Below are 15,037 nucleotides of genomic sequence, written 5' to 3' on the forward strand. Positions count from 1 at the left end.
TAGTTGAAGGTTTGATGTAAAGTAAAAAATGAACAAATGACGGGTTATTTATAGGGATTCCATGACGATTCACATTGAGGGACAGCTAACCGACAACTAACGTTCATTTAAGGCCATTATGACATGACTAACGAGACGTTTCAGACTTTTTGTCGTTTCTGTCACGGCGTATTGAAGAAGGAATCGGGGTGCTCATGTCTTTTCTCGTCAGCTTGCTCTCCGAGAAACGAAGAGACTATATGTATACGCGTAAAACCCAAGCTCATGGCACACTCCGATTTTCAATAGGATAAAACGAGTTTGAGATATGATTGCGAAGGATCGAAGTCGAAGCAATGGTCTCATCGAGTTAGATACCGATATCGGGGTTATGATTCAAGACGATCCAAATCCTGAAAAAATTCAGAGAACATTGTCAGGAAATCGAGCACGACCAATAGAAGGTTGTAATATTTGCGACCAGCAAGATATCAGGGTATGAATCTCGACACATACCGATAAAGAACCGGCAATCAGTTAAACATAATATTTTTTACCTTTTATGAAATTGTACTTAGAGTAGGATTCCCCTACTATATTAAAGGGGGTCTGATAATTCATCTAGGACATTGTAGCACGCAATCCAAAGTAATACATTACTATTTTCACTGTTATTGAAAGCTCTTTTTCTTGCATATCAGTATTGGCCATTGTAAGCCGTGATCGAGGGTGAATATTCACTAAGGTCGGAATCATCTTCCTCGCATGCTTTGAATTTACTATATCTTTATTTATTCAATTTAACCAAATTTATCGCTTTATATGAAATTAATTCGCATATCCTTAAAACCACTTGCAAATTCAATTGTTATCCGATTTTGAGGGTAACAAACCTCAAAGCCATGTATTACGTATTTCTTCAATTATTCTATTATTTCAGGATTGAAATAGTTCACTTGTCTAGAAATCACGTATAAATTCAGTTGTACCGTTTTACGGTTTTAAAAAGTACATGTCTAATTACAAGCAAAATTTCACAAACTTTTCAACTTTAACTTCAAATATTCTTTTTTCTTTTTTAAAAAAACTTTAACTCAATATAGTGCCCAAAGACGTGCTTAATTTTTTTTCCTACTAATAATTAACTAGTATTATTACTCGCGCGATGGGCAGACACAAATCATGTCAAATGTGGTTGGATTATCTGAATTATGTGTAAATAACCTTGAAATATATATCTTTCAGATAAAAACTATATATAATTGTTAGATATTAATTAAGAAGCGTGGCATGAAACTATTTCTCAAATCTCGTAAAAGATAACATATTTTTATTTTTTTTAATATTTGTAACAACCCAACCCCTTGATTTAGTACTTGAATATATTTTGTTTTTTGTCAATATTTTAAAAATAAAATACTAAATATATTATGTTGTGATATATCTTGTGTGAGCAAATTAGATCATATTATTATGAAAAAATTCTTACTATCAATTTATTTCTCATCTCAAATTCAAATAAATCTTATAGTTCTATATTTTTAAACAATTCTTTTCTTTTTGTTCTTTGCTTATAATTATTGTATTATTCATTACTTAATATTGTTATATTGTCATGTTATCTTTTATTAGCTTACTGATCAACTTAATGTGTTGCTTACTACCCTTTTAATAACCATCGATAAATATAAATATTTTATTTATAAAATTTAATATATTATTAAGCTTTTATCCTCTGGAACTCTTTTATCATTTAAATCTATCAATATTATTTTTAAATATTATTTAATTAATTCATTTTAAAATTAATTTAAAGTATGAGATTCCTCGTACAATCTCTATTACCTCTTTGTATATTCTCTTCCATGCTATGAAAATTTAATAACTTTACATTATTATTTTACCTACAATTGAAATAATATTTTATTTTATTTTAAATTATATCCTTGAGTTAGTCTAAATTATTAATACATAAGTTATTTGATTATTATGTTTCAAATCTATTGAGTTTTCTCAAAATTATCTTTTGTATTACATTCAATTTAATTTTTTTTCGTTTTTAGTTTCATTATTAAATTTCACTTTATGTTTTATAAGTAAAATTAATTACATTACACATTTATTTTATATTTTTTGTTATTTATTTTTTGTCTAGTAACACTTTAGTTTCGTGGTCCTATCATTTCTTAAGTGTCCTCATCTATAATTTAAGAACTTTTTAATCATAAGCTTAAATAGTCTTTCCCTACCATTCTAATATTAAGTTGTTGATTATTTTTATTAATTTTACGTTATCTAATTGTTTACCGTGAAAATGGTAATAACAATTAAATTTTATTATGAGGTTCTAAAAATATGTGATCTATTTTTATGCTAGTTGTCAAGTAATGGATGCTAGGTAAAAAGTTAGAAATCAAGATTACAACTTAGGAATGGTATGACAATCGAACCGAATAGTTGGAGATCAGGGTCTCGAGCTGTCGATTACAACGCCTCGAGGTCGAGTCAGGTAACCGGCTTAGAGCGATCGAGGGAGTACTAACACTTCATGATGGCTACGGCGATGACTCTTTGTGATCAATGATAGGCAATAAATGATGAACAATAAATAGAAGCAATAAATGAAGTAATGAGATCAAGAGAATATGCCAGAGAGCATAGAGAATGCTCTTGTGTATTTAGTATTGAGCAATAGGTGTCTAGAAAATGTCAAGGATCCCCTTTATATATGAGGGTGAATCCCAACATAGTACAAATGCATTAATTACAAAGATATGGAGAGGGTTCATGTACTTAATGCCATGATGTGGGCTTAGACTAGCTTGATAGACTTTGTCGGCTCTAGCTACGCGCCTTGGGAACTTCCCACTTTCTCTCCGTAATTGTCGGTTTGTACTGCCCTGAGGTCGAGTGTCGATGTCCTTTGAGGTATGAAACTTGGCCGTAGTCTCGATCCTTCGAGACATGCTTACGAGGCGTCGTAACGACGAAAAATTGGACCCTCCGATTTTCTCGTATACAGATAGTCCCCGCGTTTCTTAGAGTATAACGATAAGAAACGACTTTGATATCCATCTCTTTGAACATCTCGCGATGATGTCATACTTATTACGCAAGCCTTTGTGAAAACCGAGGCGTCCCGTTGGATCATCTTTCTAAAATCATTCAATGTACTGCCGATTCTTATTCTTCAAAGCGATAATGTCGTCGCTGGTCCAACTCCCGAAAACGCATTGATTGCGCCTGCTGATACGTCTTTTAAAGACATTGATGGTGACATCGGTTACGCTTCCACTCTTTCTATAAATTCCTTTCTTCTATCCATCATCATCCATTGTTATTTTCCATGTTTGAGGCCCGTGGCCTCAAGTTTGCATGGTGGCGTTCTCATTAGTTATGCCATGGCCTTTTTCCAGGGCTCTTCCTTACTGAGCAAGATTGCACTGGATTGTTGTTGTTGTTCACCTGAGGTGATGAGAGAGAAATCTCAAATTATCCTCGCATTAAAGGATACGAGGACTACAAACTTCTACTCACCTCTCCCGACTACCCGGTGCGGCGCCTTACACCTTTTGCTTTATGTGGAGTGGGTGCTACTATCTACTTACTGTTGCATCCCGCACCAGTGTAACGTCTCAAGAAGTGGCTTCACAATAGTAGTGCTGGCGAAATCCATACTAGCCAGATTTTTCACCCAGCCACTTCTTCATCACTTTCTGCTTCTTCTGCATCACTTTCCTCTTCTCCATAACATTCCTCTTATTCATCTTCTCCCTTGGAGATACCATTTTGGAGGACCGAGATGAAACCCTGAGGAGATGGTGCTCGAAGATACTGCCGCCGAGGATGCATCCCCAAGAATAGATTAGGCTCTTGGCTTTTACTATATGTATACTTTTTTGCTTCTTTATTTCTATGTAAGGACCCCTCGTAGGATGTTGAAATCATATGTAAGGACCCTTCGTGGGTTTTTGTAAAATATGTTTATGAATACAAAGATATTTATTCAATTTGTCTTTGATTTATGCTATATTTCTTTTTATTAGCATTTGTGGAGAATCTGAATGCACGACTCCACCGATTGGTGCGAATATCAATCCCGGGTGCAAGTATTTCTTCTAGCCCTTGATTGATTATAATGATTCCTTGTAGAACACTTTTCCGTCTCTTGAACTGGTCCTGGATTGGTTTGGTAAACTCGGGTTGTCGAGATCCCCGACTTTGAGTTGAATAAGAGTAGGGCTTCGAAATTTTAGTACGAGACTTAACCTTTTAGACCCCGTGATAGTCTTTGATGGGGGGATTTGACCGGACGCCTAAGAATAAAGATAGCCTTTAGGCTTTCCGGAGCAGTCCCCAAGTGGGGGTTCGCTCAAGCTCGGGATACCTGGGGACTTCTTTTGAATTCAGTGTTGATAGCCTTAAGGTGTTGCAAATAGATCCCGGATGAGGGCTTACCCGAGTTTAGATGGTACCTCGAGGGCAAGCCTATATGATAGAGTTTTAGCGCTTATTTTCTTCTTGAGAGAAGCCCTCGAGATCGGGTACCATATCGAGTCTCGTAATGATATTAATGGCCCCATGGAGCATATCTGCTTCTTGGTGGAGGTCCTCGAGATCGGGTACCATCTTGGGGCGTACACTAATGTCATTGGCTTCTTGGAACCTATATTATTTTTTGTGGAGGTCCTCGAGATCAGGTACAGGTACCATCTCGGGATTTGCAATGATGTCGATGGCTTCCTGGAGCCTATCTTCTTTTTGGTGGAGGTCCTCGAGATCGGGTACCATCTCGGGACTTGCAATAATGTTGATGGCTTCCTAGAGCCTATCTTATTTTTGGTAGAGGTCCTCGAGATTGGGTACCATCTCGGGACTTGCAATGATGTCAATGGCTTCCTGTAGCCTATTATCTTTTTGGTGGAGGTCTTCGAGATCAGGAACCATCTCGGGATTTGCAATGATGTCGATGACTTCCTGGAGCCTATTTTCTTTTTGGTGGATGTCCTTGAGATCGGGTACCATCTCGGGACTTGCAATGATGTTGATGGCTTCCTAGAGCCTATCATCTTTTTGGTGGAGGTCCTCAAGATCGGGTACCATCTCGGGACTTGCAATGATACCGATGGCTTCCTGGAGCCTATCTTCTTTTTGGTGGAGGTCCTCGAGATCAGGTACCATCTCGGGACTTGTAATGATACCGATGGCTTCCTGGAGCCTATCTTCTTTTTGGTGGAGGTCCTCAACATCGGATACCATCACGAGGCTTGGTTGATGCGGGGGTCTCTAACCCCAAAACATCTTATGGCGGCGTTAAGTGTATGATAAGGTTATGAAATGACCAAGTCGATCCCGCCGACACATCTTTCCAAGGAGATAAAAGCCCTAGCTAGTAATTTTAATCGACTTTTAAGGCAGGCAAGTAGTCGTTGCTTTTTCCATATATAGGGTTGTCTTTGCCTTTTGGAGATTCCGGTATTCTTAGTAGTTATCCTCTTTTATATAGTCCTACTTTACTACATTAGGTCCTTCCTCATTTTAATTTTGACGCCCTTGCTCAAGTTTACGCTCCAATTATCTAGTTTTACCACAGTAATCGCTGCTACGTCAGGGTCCGCTCGGCAAGGAGAAGGGAGCTCCGCCTCTGGGCACTTTGTTTCGGGAGGGAATATCCCATTTGAAAAGACTCACAATGTTCAAGGTTATTGGGAGTATGCCTCGAAGTATATTTCCTTAATAGGAGATAAGCACATTGAGTTGGTGAGGAAGGATAGTGGATGGGTAGAAAAGGTATCATTGCGAGTACCTTCCCTGGAGGAGATCATCATGGACCATGCTGAGGGATTTTTGAACCCTTGATGGGGTTGTGCTCGACTTCTGTCAAAAGTACCAGGTTACCTCGACATAGATTCACCCGTCATTTTGGCGGATAGTATTGATGATGAGGTTCTTTGCGGAAGAAGCAGTTCTTGAATTCACTCTTAGTCATCTCACCAGGCTGTATCAACCTTTTCACCATCGAGGCTTGCTGACCCTGCGATGCCGATCCACCACACCCTTCATTGTTGACAATGAAGAAGATGAAGATTGGGGATGGATGAGCCGATTCGTCCTGGTACGGACTGTCGATATGATTCCAGTGGAGTTTCTTCCATTTCCTAAGGAATGGAATTTTACACATAAGTGGTACACTCGTGCATTCGTAGTCTTGTTTATGGTGAAGGCGTGCTCCATAAATGCGCCTTCTTTTCCTTTTTTTTGCAGCAATTTCGTGGATGCCAGGTGAGGTTCCCGATCTACTGGATTGGGTTCAGAAGCTGGCGACCCACTGAACTTACAATGAGCGTAAGTGGCAAGCTTTATCTAAGGATAGGTGGGAGGAAAAACACCACGGTACTTGCTATGTGATTTGCTCCCCCCCCTCTCTTCTCTTAGAAGGGTGCTTTTTCTTTCTACATGCTAACTCTATCATCGTAGGCATTGAGGAGTCCTTTAAAGCGAGGTCATGCCCTATAGAAGAGGGAGAAAGACCACCGACATCAAGACTGAGGGATGATAATAATAACAATAAGCAGGAGAGGCCTTTGCAGGACGACAGTGATTGTAGCAAGACGAGTCTTGCCCGAAGGGTTAGAAAGGGCGTATTAGCCGAACGTGAAGCACCCGAGGTCTCTAGCTCCAAAGAAACGGTCCCTCTTCCGCTTATATCTTTATTTACCGTCAAAGGTGCTTCGAGGGATGTTCGATGCCAAGGGGCGCGTATATCGGGAAATCGTGTCCCAAACTGGGGCGGTTCTACCGGGGAAGATAGAGCCAGACCAGTATATGTACGCTCAACTCTTGTGGAAGCTCAGTGGCTTTACTCGGAGGTAGGTTTAGTCCATTCGTACTGGTTTTATGGTTTTGTAATTTTCACTTTCTTACCATGTTTCTCTTCCACAAGTTTTTAATAAGCTCAAATCTGAGTTGCTTCGCTGTGAGGCCAAATTACAAAAAGCTATTGACGGGGAGAAATACCTTAGTCTTCTTTGCGTTGAAAAGGAAGATGATTTGGCACGTTTATGGTATGAGGCAAGTCAAAGCTCGAATTACGAGAGCTACCTGAAGGAGCAAGTAATTTTATTTTGAGGGAGTGTGTGTTCCTTCGTATTGCTCCTGAGGCTAATATTTTGTTAATTTCAGTTGTAGAAAAAGACAGAGGACCTGGAGTGCCTTTGGAATGAAGCTGGCCAAGCCAAGCATGAGTACGATGAGTTAAAGGCTCAGGCGAATGTTTAGGCTTCAATGAGGAAGGGTGCTCTGGCTAAAGCCTCCACCTTTGAGGTTCAACTTCGCTTAGCTCGTGATAATAGCTTGGCTCGAACAAATATGATTGCAAAGCTCGAGTATGAGCTTTTGATGATAAATTCCGAGGTTGTGGATGCTCGGGCAGAAGCTGTAAAGAGCCGAACTAAAGTTGACAAGAAAGTGGTGGTCTATTTGAAGGACGCTGTCGATGCTCAAGCTGAGGTAACGAGGACTCTTGACCGCGAGGGAAGGAGAAAGGAACACACTTGGTGTAAATATTGAATGGAAACCCTCAAGGAGATCCATGCTAGAGGCTTTGATCTCTCGGAAGAGATAAAATAGGAGAAGGCGAAAGATTATGATGCTAAGTTCCCTTTGTCTGATGCCGAAGATGGTGAGAAAGAGGCCGGCGGACCATAGTCCTCGAGGGGGATGTAGATTAGGGCTTTCCTTTCTTGTTTTGTGTATAGTGCCTTCAGGGAACCTTGACGCTTGTATTCCTTCATATGTATGTATAAAAGGAAACCTCATGGTTTTCTTTATCCTGCATTTCTTTTTGCCTTGATTTTAGCCAGATGAACTAGTCTTTGAGTTAAAAGGAATCATTAGGCTCATAGTATGGCCCTAGGGATCATTTGGCTGGCTCGTAGGCTCTTACGCGCTTGGTTGATACGACCTTTAAGTATAGCCGACGTTCGAGCTCTTAGGCATGTTTGGTCAACTATTTTGGGTTTAGTCTCTGAGTCGGTTAATGGCTCGAGCTCATTTGACCCTCAAGTTTTTGAATTTCAAGATGTCCTTTAGGCTCTTATGCATTGGGTCAGTAAGACCTTTTGTGTGGGCTAGTGATAATGGCTCTTACGCTTTAGGTCGATGCGACCTTTTATGTGGGCTGGTGACAATGGCTCTTACACTTTGGGTCGATACGACCTCTAATATAGACTTTATTTTTCCCTCGATAAGGATTTTTTGAAATAATGTTTTCCTAACTTTTCGACGGTTTGATAAAAACCTCGATTGTGAGTAATTATATGGCGATGATCGAGCACCTTAGGAGGTTTGGCTCAGTGGATGAGTATCTCAAAGCCTTTATTTAGGAGCTGACATGGTCGAAGCTCTTTTGCCTATGTCGAGGGTAGCTTGATTAATCGCTTGTTTCTGAAGTATATTCGAAGTAATTGAAGGCTTGTGATTTTATAGCAACGGTCGGGCGTCCCCGAGTAATATTAGTTTGGCTGGTACAGCCTTGTGACTGTAGTCATTTGTGTTTGGTTGAAGCCTTTTAGTCCCCAAGTGAAGCAGTTCCAGCGTCTATAATGAGGGTATGTCTTTTTAGGGGTCTTACAAGTTCGCTATATAGCCTTAACTTTAACATCGAGATTATGCCTTTTGCAAGGTCTTACAAAATTTACATGCCTTTGAGGTATTACAGTTTTGTTTACTTGGTACAAGTATGTGTCATGTCTTGCTTGAGGTCTTACAGATATTGTTGTTGCTCAATTGGTACAAGTGTTGTTCATGCATTGATTGAGGTCTTACAACTATTGTTGTTGCCTTATATAGGTCTTAGAAGACCGAGGCTGCCCGCATGTGGTCTTATGGCCTCGGGATTTGTTAAGTTGATGGAGATGGCGATTGACGGCAGTCTCCGAGTCATCGAGGATTTCTTAGCTCGATAAACATTACCTGTAAACTTGGTATTGCCTTTTGGAGGGCTTACGACTTCGAAGTTTCCGACCCAGAGGTCATGTAGCCTTGAGTTTTCAATGCCAGCCCCCGAGTGTTTGGGACAATTTTGGCACTAGAGCTACTTTATGATCTTGATGTTACCTCATTGAGGACTTACGAGTTAGGAGTTCCGACCCGGGGGCTGCAATGTTTTGAGTCATTGACGCTATTTCCCGAGTGTTCGGGACATTTTTGATAGAGGAGCCATTTTTGCAAAAATAACGAGTTTCTTTGATTACTTGGTACAAGTATACATTTTTTGCCGTTACGGGCTCGATTGTTTTATGCGGACACGGTTCATTCGACTGTTTGGCCCAGTACATTATTTTCCTATAGAGACCCTACTTAGTACATCTTGGATTCTCCGAGTAGGTGACCTTCTAGGGGGATGCCCCCAATATTCGATGTTGATTGCAAATGAAGCCTTGAATACTTGTTGTGTCTTCCTTAGATAGCATATGGATGTTGCCTTGTTAAGAATCTTGCAGGTAAAACCCTTCTTGGGATAAAAACCCGGTCGAAGGAAAAGAGTGCAACACATTATTTTGAAACTTAAGGCCTTCAAGTTGGAAAGTGCTTTGGCCGTTTCGATCGGATACCTGCACTCAGGTTAGTGTAGAGTCTAATTGGAAGAAAAATGGAGACAGTCATACCTTAGTGTTGAATGTGCCGGCAGCGTTTCAAGCCCTAATATGTTTCAGTTGCTTTTGATGAGGACGCGGTACGGTCCTCTACTTTGTTCGGTTGGTCTTAGCAGAAGATGTAGTTTGTCGTTGCTATTTTACTGTTTGAGTACCCTTTGGCTCCTTCGAGGGTGGAGGTACTAGTGTCGGTGTTACATCGTGCACCGCAAACATTTCTCTTGCCACATGTTGTTCCCCGTAGATGATTTTAATCCCATCCTTTGTCTGAAATTTCATCATTTGATAGAGGGTGGATGGTACTTCTCTCATGCAGTGTATCCATGGCCTTCCGAGTAAGGCATTGTACCTCATGTCTCCTTCGATGACATGGAATTTGGCATTTTCGGCATTGCCGACCACGTTGGGTGTGAGGGTGATTTGCCCTTTTGTTGTTTCGCTCGCCATGGTGAATCATTGAGGACTCGAGAGGCGGGCATGATTTGGTCAAGCAGTCTGAGGTGCTCTACCACCCTCGACCTGATAATGTTGGCCGAGCTACTTAAATCCACAAGTACACGTTTAATTTGAAATGTATTTACAAGGAAAGATATTACCAGTGCACCGTTGTGAGGCTGAGACAAGGTCTCGATGTCCTCGTCGCTGAATTTGAGAGAAACCTCGGGTATGTAACCCCGAGTTCGCTTTTCTCTGGTGATGGATATTTTACTTCTTCTCATCATGGACTCCTGTGGGGCATCGATGCCTCCCAATATCATGTGGATGACATGTTGTGGCTTATTTGTTTCGTTTTCTTGGTCTCCTCTCTTTCCCGGAACTAATATTTGGCCCAGTCACTGAGAAATTCTCGGAGGTGACCTTTACTGAGTAGTTGGGCTACTTCTTCTCGTAGCTGGTGGCAATCCTCGATCCTGTGGCTGTGCGTGTTGTGAAATTCACACACTAAGTTATGATTTCTTTGCAAAGGATCTGATTGCACAGGCCTGGGCCACCTGAAATCTCTGATTATAATGATGGCGAACACGATGTCTGATATGTCGACGTTGAAGTTGTATTCCGACAAGTGAGGTTCCTCCATTGGCCCTATGTGTCTATTGAATCTAGCTCTATTGGCGAGCCCCCGAGGATTCTGGCCTCGGTTCATCCTTCGATCATTGCGGGGTATGCTGCACCTTGGGGCATTTCTCCTATCTTCGGTGTATGGCTGGTACCTTTCTTTGTTTGGATTTGGCTTCATCGCTAAAAGCTTGCTTGGGTATACCAAGCCCGAGGGGCTCCTAGTTGGTCGTCCTCGACCTTGATTTTCGATTGATATCGGTTGTGAATGTCTGACCAGTTCATGGTAGGGTATTCAACCAGATTCTATTTCAGCTACTTCGAAGCCACCGAGTTTCGTTCATTCAGACCTTGAGTGAAGGCCTACACTGCCCAATCATCAGAGACTAGCGGTAGTTCCATTCGTTCCATTTGAAAGAGAGATACGAACTCTCGCAGCATCTCATTCTCCCTCTGCTTGATCTTGAAGACATAGAATTTCCTTATTGCTACTTTGATGGCACAAACATGTGCCTTTATGAAAGAATCTGCTAGCATGGCAAAAGAGTTTATAAAGTTAGGATCTAGGTTGTGATACCACATCATGGCCTCTTTCAAGAGTGTTTCCCCGAACTTCTTTATCAAAATGGACTCGATCTCGTCATCCTTTAGACCGTTGCCTTTCACTACGCAAGTGTAGGTAGTGATGTGCTCGTTGGGGTCTGAGGTTCCGTTGTACTTCAGAATGTCTGGCATTCTGAACTTTTTTGGAATGGGTTTCATGGCTGCTTCCTATGGGAACGACTTCTGTACAAACTTCTTTGAATCCACACGTTTAAGGATCGGGGGTGCACCCGGAATTTGGTCGACCCTGGAGTTGTAGGTCTCGACCTTGTTGTCGTTGGCTTATATCTTCTTCTCGGACAATTCGATCCTCCTCGTGAGGTCCTCGAGCATCTTTACGATGGCGGGGTCAGCTGCTGACCCGTTGTTGTTTGATCTCTCTGGTACCTGCTCAACTGGGGGAGCCATCCCCGTTGCTACCGTACTGGGAGTTTTCTGGTGACTTTGCAGCTGGGCAATCACCAGCTGTTGTCCTACAACATTTCAACAATAACGTAAAGGTTAACCTCCCATTCTTCCCTAGCTGGGGTTTTCTGAGCTTTTTATTAGTCTCCTTGGTGCACGCTCCTGTTAGTGTGGGAGCTTATATCGACCTATTGGGTATCGCGTGACACCGCGTCCATGGGAATTGGTTCTAGTGCATTCTTAGGGTTTCATGGTGGTAGACCAACACCTGGAACATCCACACTATTTTCTCCATGGTTCTCAAGATTGTTGTTTAAAGAGTCAGACATTTTGACCTGAAATCAAAGATCTTGGGCAAGAAAAAGTGCGAAAGATAACTTGCGTTACGTAGTAAAACCAGCAAAAAAATAATCACTATTATTTTTAGCCCCACGGTGGGCGTCAAACTGTTTACCGTGAAAATGGTAATAACAATTAAATTTGATTATGAAGTTCTAAAAATACGTGATCTATTTTTATGTTAGTTGTTAAGCAATGGATGCTAGGTAAAAAGTTAGAAATCAAGATTACAGCTTAGGAATGGTATGACAATCAAACCAAATAGTTGGAGATCAGGGCCTCGAGCCGTCGATGACAATGCCTCGAGGTCGAGTTGGGTAACCAGCTTAGAGCGATCGAAGGAGGACTGACACTCTATGAGGGCTACGGAGATGGATCTTTGTGATCAATGATAGGCAATAAATGATAAACAATAAATATAACACAATAAATATACGCAATAAATCAAGTAATGCGATCAAGAGAATATGTTAGAGAGAAGAGAGAATGTTCTTGTGTATTTAGTATTGTGATGACCGTCATCACTTGTGTTGCAATAAAACTCTACATTCTGAGGCCTTAAAAACCTCCCTTAGCACCACCTTGATTTGCGTGCATGGTCTGGGTGCGTAGCTGGAAAGCATAAATGTGAAAATCTATGAAAAATGATAAGTTTTGACTGTAAAATGAATAAATTTGACTTCGGTTAACATTTTGGGTAAACGGACCCAGACCCGCACCCGTGATTTGACGGTCCCGGAGGGTTTGTAGGAAAATATGGGACTTGGTCGTATGCCCGGAATCAAATTACGAGGTCCCAAGCCCGAGAAATGAATTTTTAAAGGAAATTGTTTAAGGAAAAATTGAAATGAAATTTGCTTAGAACATGATGGTATCAGGCCCGTATTTTGGTTCTTGCATATAGTACATGTCTTATATATGATTTAAGACGTTTATGTGGAATTTGGTGAAAAACGGATGTCGTATGACATGATTCGGACTTAAATCGCAAAGTTGATGTTTAAAGAAGTTTTGAAAATTATTTCATTGATCTCGAGATTTAATTTGATGTTCATGATGTTATTTTGACAATTTGATTGCACGAATAAGTCCGTACGATGTTTTTGAGAATTTTGTGTATATTTGGTTTGGAGCCCTGAGGGCTCGGGTGAGTTTCGGGTAGGTTCCGGGATGCCTAAGGCCTAAAAACACAGTTGTTGCAGGTTCAGAGAAATTGCAGATCTCTGATCCCGCCAGTGCGGTCCGCACGAAAACGTCTACGACCGCGGAAGGGGACAGTGCGGTCCGTGGTCAGCCTTGTGCGGTGAGCGATGGAGGGCTGTGCGGCCACAGTCCATTTTGTGTGGTCCGCATAGGGCACTGGACCGCAGTACCCTCAGGAAGGCCTGTGCGGCCGCAGTCCATTTTGTGTGGTCCGCACAGGGCACTGGACCGCAGTACCCTCAGGAAAGCCTGTGGGGCCGTAGTCCATTTTGTGCGGTCCACACAGGGGGTCTAAGAGGGGTATAAATAACGGGATTTTCAGTCATTGTGCATTTTTCAAAACCCAAAAACATAAGAGGCGATTTTTCAAATAACCTTTGCTTCTCCAAATCAATTGTAAGTCATTTTAACTAGTTTTCTTCAATCATTAACATCTTTTAACATGATTTCAACTTGAAATCAATGATTTTCATGGGGGAAATTGGGTGTTTTGGGTAGAACCTAGGTTTTTCAAAAATTAGAGATTTGGACCTCGATTTGAGGTTCGATTTCAAAACAAAATACATATTTGAGCTCGTGGGGGAATGAGTAATCGGGTTTTTGTTCGAACCTCGGGTTTTGACCACGTGGTCCCAGGGGCGATTTTGCCTTTTTGGGTAAAACTTTGGAAAACTCATTTTCATGCATTTAAATTGATCCATTAAGCGTTTATTGATGTAATTAAGTAACTTGTGGCTAGATACGAGCGAATTGGCGGCAGAATCAAGTGGTAAAGCTATAATTGAAACTTGAGTTTGTTTTGAGGAATCGAGGTAAGTGTTTGGTCTAACCCTAGCTTGAGGTATTAGGAGTTGTGCCCTATTTTCTACATGTTAATTATGGAGTACGACGTAGGCATGGTGACGAGTATCTATACGTTGGTGTCAAGCATGCCCGTGAGTCTTGTATTATAATTGTTATGACTTCGTTGTGGTTTATTGTGCTTCATATGTTATTATCACCATTGTTCCCTGGCCGGGATGTTTGTTTGATATTAAAGATCCCTTCCGGGATGTTTGTTTTCATATCATTGTTCCCTTGCCGGGAAGTTATTATATTGCTTTTGTTCCCTTGCCGGGATTCCTTGTGATTATTATTGGCTTGTACTTGGGAGCGGGTGGTACGCCTACCACAAGATAAACTATAATGGGAGCGGGTGTTACGCATACCACAAGATAAAATGAAATGGGAGCGGGTGGTACGCCTACCACAGGATAAAATGAAATGGGAGCGGATGGTACGCCTACCACAAGATATGATGAAATAGGAGCATATGGTACGCCTACCACAAGATATGATGAAATGGGAGCGTGTGGTACGCCTACCATAAGATATAATGAAATGGGAGCAGGTGGTATGCCTACCATGGGATAAATGAAATGGGAGCGGGTAGCACACCTACCACGAGATACAGGAATCGGGATCGGGTTGCACGCCTGCAACAAGATGTGAAAAGAAAATGAAAATCTGCCTTTGTTTTTCCTCATTGTTGTTAGTGGTTGATTTTGATCCCTTTATACTTCCCTTGATATTTTGTTTTACTTGTTATTCCCTGAAGCATGTTTCCCCCTCCTATCATTAGTTGTTTATTTCTTGTATTTCATTTTCGCTATATATATATATATATGTGTGTATATATATATATATATATATATATATATATATATATATAATTGCACAGGTTTATCTGGAGTCTGATCCTAGCCTGGTCACTACCTCACCAGGGTTAGGCTAGGCAGTTACCAGCATATGGGGTC

This window comes from Nicotiana sylvestris, chromosome 12 (genome assembly GCF_000393655.2).
Source record: "Nicotiana sylvestris chromosome 12, ASM39365v2, whole genome shotgun sequence".
NCBI classification, from domain to species: Eukaryota; Viridiplantae; Streptophyta; class Magnoliopsida; order Solanales; family Solanaceae; genus Nicotiana; species Nicotiana sylvestris.